The sequence below is a fragment of the Anomaloglossus baeobatrachus genome, chromosome 4, assembly GCF_048569485.1.
Source record: "Anomaloglossus baeobatrachus isolate aAnoBae1 chromosome 4, aAnoBae1.hap1, whole genome shotgun sequence".
Taxonomy (NCBI): Eukaryota; Metazoa; Chordata; class Amphibia; order Anura; family Aromobatidae; genus Anomaloglossus; species Anomaloglossus baeobatrachus.
The window spans coordinates 641648163-641655868 of NC_134356.1; positions in this window are offsets into that span (position 1 = coordinate 641648163).

The window sequence follows — 7706 nt, forward strand, 5'->3', positions numbered from 1 at the left end:
AAACTGCTAATCAGTGATGGGGCCATGGTTGGACTAGAAGGCACGAGAGAACTAGTCCTGTAGTTATAATCTCCTGCTGAAAAAAACCCCACTGAATTTATTGAAACAGCAAAAAACAACCCAGTAAAAGATTTTCCGGGATCAGGATCTGTGTCTCTACATAACGCTGCTCTCAGATTACATGACAACAACTTACTGATAGATTCCCTTTAATATTTGCTTTTGTATTATTATTTTATTTTGTGACTATATAGAGAATGGTCGGTCCTAAAGATATGAAACCCGCTAGCGTTTCTGTCCCATTGTTTTGCACCTGTATAGAGAACTGTAGGTCATGAAGAGCTTATATCTAGTGTAAAATCTTCCAAAGCACCTGATTTACCTGTGTGGCAGATTTGGGATGTATTAATTTAGTTGCTTGCTGATAAAGTTATCTTTGTTTTTGTAATCCATTTTATCAAATGTGCTGGGAACTGCAGATACTAGAAAGCTAAAACCTGGTCAGAACCTTCCAAAGCAGCTGATATACAGCATCTATGTGATGCATTTGGGGAAGATTGGATCAGTCATTTGGCCTAAAATTAATATTTGTTTTTGTGTTGTATTTACAATTATGTTGAGAACAGTTTAAAGGCTTCCAAAGAGCGATTTGGTCAGCTTCAGAAGAGCACTTGCAGCTGAGTAGCTAAGAGCATGCAAGTGCACACTGCTCCTCTAGAAAACTGGATATGTATAAAGGAAACCGGGTGTCTCGTTGCACTATTACCAATCAGACGGATAAGATAAAATTATTCCATGTCTTTATTAAATTGCCAGGTTGAGGTCAACGCATTTCGGAGGTCGCAGCCCCCTTTCTCAGTAAATCAAGCAATGACAAGGATAATCACTTGCCATTGCTTGTCTCCTGAGGAAGGGGACTGCGACCTCCGATACGCGTTGACCTGAACCTGGCAATTTAATAAAGAAATTGAATAATTTTATCTTATCCGTCTGATTGGTGATAGCATGACTAGACACCCGGTTTCCTTTATACATATCCGCTTGAATTCTTCGGGGCTGCAGCTACTTCACCTCTTTACTACGGGTGTATAGGAGTTGTAACTGACACAACCCCTAAAGGTGAGTTTACCTAATTAATTCTTCTTGTTGTTTTATCTGGTAAGACCCTATTGCGCTACATGTCCATAACCTAAAGGTCCCGTCACACAGTACGATATATCGTGCGATTGCATGAGCGATCGCACCCACCCCCGTCGTTTGTGTATCACGGGCAATTCGTTGCCCGGGACGCGCAATGTCGTTAACCCCCGTCACACGTACTTACCTCCCTAATGACGTCGCTGTGGGCGGCGAACATCCTCTTCCTGAAGGGGGTTGGACGTTCGGCGTCACAGCGACGTCACACAGCAGCCACCCAATAGAAGCGGAGGGGCGGAGATGAGCGGGACGTAACATATGTAGTGGCCCGGTCCAGATTGTGTCTGTTTCTTTAAGTACATTCTCTTATATGTAATATTATGTTATATGTTATAAGTAAAGCATTTCTCATTTGTTGTGTTCTAGCACCATCTACTGGTGAAAACTGTAAGAATCTGAAGTGTGCATTGGGTGTTATCCTATTGGCCAGTTCTTGGTCACATGACTCAATAGGTGGAGCTATTCTCCAGACTCTGTCTGAAAAGAACTGGAATGTTCTGGTTCTGGCTGAGTCTCCTCTGAGGGGAGACATTATGTGGAGTTTCTCGTCACCACAAGACTCCTACTAGGCCGAGGCCTAGAATTTTTCATCATTTCCTGACTTTTACAGCCAATATGGTGAAGGCTTCCTATCTTGAATCCTCACTGGCCAGATATACGTTGTGCATCTCTTCAGACAGTAGGGCATACTGATTATATACAAGACCCTACTGAATGCAGATTGGGGAAGTTTGAGGGTCTCCCACCCCACTGCAATATTATTGGCTTTCATGCCATTGTCCACGCACCAGCCGTCCGGTCCCCGTAGCGTGCTGGGCAACTATTTACATTTGCTTACATGTACTGCACATGTCTGAACTAGTGACATTAGTGAAATTAACCCCAGTGAAATTAACCCCAGGACTCCAGGTCTGTACAATCTTATTATATCTACCCTCTAAGCTCTAGAGACTCTGAACCTGCTTCTAAAGGCATACCAGTATTAAATCTGAAGCAAATCGTGCTCTTAAAGCTACAGAACCCTAATTACACTTCAGCATTCAACACCAAGCTGTATTTGCCGTGGCCTACCCACAAAAGACTGTGAAACATACTGTATATTCCGTGTTGTTTTCCTTTGTTCCTGCTGTATTAAAGCAACTGTTATCCCCAAGACCGTGTCTGTGGACTGTCCATCAGCTGTGGATACTGTGTGGGGGTGGATAGCAGGGAACATCAGGGCCTGGTAGACCACCCAGGAAACACAGCCCCTGCACCCTTGTGCCAGAACAGCAACTGTGACATATAGAACATTTGAGGTCCTTTTTCCCTGGGCCCTTACAAAGGTCGAATTTTGGCAGCATGAACAGGATCATTCCTCTGTGCCCTCTCTTCTCTTACTGCACTCCAAGTCTCAGCATTGCTCATTAACCTCTATCTTGCCAGTGAATACTGCCAAAGACTGTTTTCTGTTTTATGCTGGGGTTAACAGCACCTGCACTAGCTCTTCTACTCTCCTGCCTTCCAAGTTACTCAAATAAGTGCAAATCCTCATTCACAGCAGTGCTATATTCAAGAGGGGGAGCCTTCCATCTCAGAGACTGTGTTGGTACATAATAGTGCATCCCTTAAAGCTACAGTGTCATCATTATTCTGAAAGAGACAGTACTTGCCTCATCACCAAAATGTCTGAACCTCTTCATAATGACCAGGCCGAGTCTGTTAACTCTGTATCATCATCATCATCAGCTAATGCTCCAGTGAAACGGGCTAATGCCGCCAACCCAGTTCCAGCCCCTGTCATGGCTACCGGCATGCCATTCTTTATTGGAACCTCTAGTCTCCCAAGCTACAGAGGAGATCCTCATACACTTGCTGGGTTCAAAGAAAAGATTATGTATTCTCTTGAGCTTTTCTCACTTTCTCTCCAACAGCAGGTACAACTTCTCCTAGGACAGCTTGATGGACCAGCTGCTGAGGAAGTCCGTTCCTGGCCATCTACCGAGAAAACCAATGTAGAACAGATCCTCACCCGCATGAGAAAAGAATTTGAATGCCAATCACCCACCGAGGTTCGTCTCATATTTTACAACCGATGTCAGGGACCAGGTGAGACTCTTAGGGACTACGCACTAGCCCTTCAGTCTGCCTACAGGGCTTTACAGCAAATAGACACTATAGATCCTGCTGCTGCAGAAAACATAATCACTGACAGATTCATAGAAGGTTTGGACTCCAGGCTAGTACAAAGTCAACTCCGCATGCTAGTAGCACAAAATCCAAACATGACTGTCTTAGACTTTAAAGCTCTAGACCTGCAAGTAGTTGGTACTGACTCACCTTCTACCAGCTATGCTCTTGTGCCTCGTTCCTCAGACCTTGCTGCTGGAATTTCTACTGTATCTCATCTTTCACCTGTTTCCCCTATGCAGGCCACACAGTCTGTGCAAGCCCCTACTCTCAGTCATGCACCTCCTACCACAGATGCACTTGTTAAAGTCCTTGAATCTGTATGCCAAGCCTTAAAGGAGCTAAAAGGCCAACCCCCTGCATCATGTGAATCATCTGTAAATCGGACATTTTCCCCAGAGCCACTTTCTAGTAGGCCAAGTCCTGATAGGCCCCCTCCTGGAAGGCTTCCATCTAGTGATTGTGTGTACTGTACTTATTGTGAACGTCTTGGACACTACAAGTATCAATGTTATAAGTTAAATGGGCCACCCCCGAGGCCAAGGGCCGCCCCTCAGGAGGTGAATCCAAGGGCCCAAAGGGACAATCACAATGGATTTCCTGGTTCATCTCCAAATGCCCGTATATAACCATATGGATCGATGGTGTACCTCTAGAAGCTTTAGTGGACACTGGTTCACAAGTCACCACAATTGAGCGACAAGCCTTTGAAAAGATTTGGGACTTGGATCTCCTGAATCCAGTGGGTAAAGCAAAGTTAGACTTAATTGCAAGTAATGGTCAACCTATTTCCCAGCTAGGCTACTGGGAACCCACAATCCAAATTGGTGATCGCAAGTTACCAGGTCAAGGTGTAATTGTTACTGAGGCTGAGGGAGATACAAAAGCAGTAGTGTTAGGAATGAATGTCATTCGCCATGTGTTTACTGAATTGCTCGCTGCCTTGCATGCTTCTCTCCCTTCTGTTTCTCCCCCTTACAGGCAAGCTGCTCAGCGGACTATCAAAGTGCTCTGCGCCCAACAGAAGTTTGCCAACAGTAAAGGTGAGATCTGCCGTGTGCGTATCACCGACGCACGACCAGTTACCCTGTCAGCCAACAGCGAGACTCTAGTCTGGTGTCGAGCTCGACCAGGAATTGACAACGAGGACTATGTAGCTCTTCTTGACTACATCCAGATTGAAGGACAGCCCCTGGTAAAAGCTGCCAGAAGTATTGTCACCGTCTCAAATGGTAGAGTACCAGTACGGCTAATTAACCTAAGTGATGCGCCCATCGAGCTATACAAGTTTAATTCAGTTGCTCAACTGTATAGCCTTGATCCAGAAGACATCCTAGATGAAGAGACACTTGCTCATCAAAGTCGTTAAAAGCCACTCCCAAAGGCTCTAATACACCCACTACCTTCTGGTAGAATGAACTTAATGTTGGAGATGCTAACACTCCTATCGAATACATCAATGGCGTAACTAAACTTGCTAAGTGACACAGCCAAGCTTTCAGCAAGCACCCTCTTGACTTCGGCAAAACTACTCTGATCCAGCACAAGATCAACACAGTTGATCATCCTCCTATCAAAGAAAGACACCGTCCAGTACCTCCTGCTAACTATCAACAAGTAAAGAAGCTGTTAAAGAAAATGAAAGATTCTGAAGTCATCCGAGAAAGTCAGAGCCCGTGGGCTGCACCCATCGTCCTGGTGAAGAAGAAGGATGGTAACATCAGATTTTGTGTCGACTACCGAAAGTTGAATAACGTTACACACAAAGATGCCTATCCTCTTCCACGGATTGAAGAATCCATCACCGCTCTTGGCTCAGCTGCATACTTCTCCACTCTCGACTTAACCAGCGGTTACTGGCAAGTACCCATGGCTCCTGAGGATAGAGAGAAGACAGCTTTCACCACCCCAATGGGACTCTTTGAGTTTAACGGTATGCCGTTTGAGTTATGCAATGCCCCTGCTACATTTCAGCGACTCATGGAAAGATGTCTTGGTCACATCAACTTCCAGAGCATTCTATTATATCTTGATGATGTTGTAGTATACTCTCGCACTTATGAAGATCACCTATGCCACCTTGCAGAAGTATTCCAGGTACTCATTGAACATGGACTGAAACTAAAACCGTCAAAGTGCCATCTGCTCAAGCCGAAGGTCAACTACCTTGGTCATGTTGTAAGTGCCGAAGGTATCCAGCCTGATCCTGAAAAGATCTCAGCTGTGAACAACTGGGACACCCCAAGAACCGTCAAAGAAGTCAGAAGTTTTCTAGGTTTTGCGGGCTACTACCGCCGCTTCATACCTCATTTTGCGCAAATAGCAGAACCTCTTACAGAGCTGCTACGGGGTTGCCCTAGAAAGAGAAAACTATGACAGAAGACTTCCAATTAATTTGTCTGAGCGACAAGAAACTGCCTTTTAGATGTTGAAAAGTCTATTGACTTCACCTCCAATTCTGGCATACCCTGACTACCGCCATCCTTTCCGTCTCTACACGGATGCCAGCTACCAAGGCCTCGGAGCGGTACTATCACGAGTCCAAGATGACAAAGAGAGAGTCATTGCATATGCCAGCCGAAGCTTGAAAGGTGCAGAGAAAAACGATAGCAATTACAGTTCATTCAAGTTAGAGCTGCTAGCTCTCGTGTGGGCAGTCACTGAGAAGTTCAAAGATTACCTCGCTGCTACACCCTTCACAGTTTACACGGACAATAATCCTCTCTCTCATCTTAATACTGCATGGCTAGGTGCTCTTGAACAGAGATGAGCTTCAAGATTGGCGAACTTCTGCTTTGATATCAAGTATCGCAGTGGCAAGATCAACATCAATGCCGATGTGTTATCCCGTTTGCCCGAAGGAGAAGAGCCTCCTGGGGAAGATCTGTGGGAAGATGTGGAGATGCCTCCCTTCTATCAAAGGTTTGCTACACAGAATGCTGTTGCTGCTACACAAACTGATGAAGTTCCTCAACAGAAACCTGTCCTATTCCAAGATCCATCGAGATGGCAAACTCTTCAAAATGAGTCTCGTGTCCTATGTGAGATCTATGATTACCTGACTACTGGGAGAATACCTGTCAGACGATGCAGAAGATGTCCTGATGTTGAGCTTAATCGTCTCTGGAGACAGCGCAAAAGACTCTTCATTCAAAAGGGCTTGATCCTGCGCAATACCCTAGACCCGGTTTCAGGTGAAAGGCTACATCAGATTCTAATCCCACGCCGAGATGCCAGAATTGTTCTTGATGCCTACCACGACCAGTCTGGGCACTTTGGCGTGCACAAAACTGAAGCCACCATACGCCAACGCTTCTATTGGATTGGGATGCGGTCAGACATAGAAAATTAGTGTAGTGAATGTCCAGCCTGCAACCTCACCAAAGTCGGTAAGAAAGATGCCAGAGCTCCTCTTCATCCAATCCATTCTCAGAAACCAAACGAGCTAGTCGCTCTTGATCATGTGAAGCTAGCACCAACTCGTTCAGGCTACACGTATGCCTTAACCATGGTGGATCACTATACTAAGTGGGTTGCTGTTGTGCCAGTAAAAGATCTTACAGCTCGGACTACAGCTATCACCTTCTACCATGAATATGTGAGACATTACAGTTGCCCTGAAGCAGTCCTCACAGATCGTGGATCTGGCTTTGAGTCACAATTATTTCAAGAACTCTGCCAATTCCATGAGTGCAAAAAGCTGAGAACAACCACCTATCATCCCCAAGGGAATGGCCTCTGCGAGAAAGTCAACCAGACCTTCATCAATATGCTGCGAACAGCATCTGTTACCAAACAAGCTGAATGGCCTCAATTGCTTGACGAGTTAGTGGAAATATTCAACAATACTGTTCACTGTTCTACAGGCTACTCGCCATATTATCTGATGTTTGGAAAACAAGGTCAGCTCCCAAAAGATCTTTCTCTTGGAATCCAAGTCCCTGACGTGATCAATCCCCTGCCAAAAACTGATTGGGTCTCAGAGCATCAGCGAAGAGTACACGAAGCCCAACAGATTGTTGATTACCGCATGGGTGAAACTCACCGTCAACAAGAAGAGAGCTACAATCAAAGAGCTAATGCTTCCCCACTTCAAGTTGGAGACAAGGTATGGCTAAAGAAGTACCACCGTACAGGAAAACTTGATTCATTCTGGGAAACAGAGCCATACACAGTTACAGCTATCCCATATCCTGAGTCAGATGTCTATGAAGTGAAGAAACCCGGAATGGCCCCACAGACGGTGCACAGGAACCGCATGAAGCTATGCACCAAAGAGGATCTACTTGTGATTTCATCACCTCCTCCACAAGTCATGCCGGTCTACACACCAATTCCTG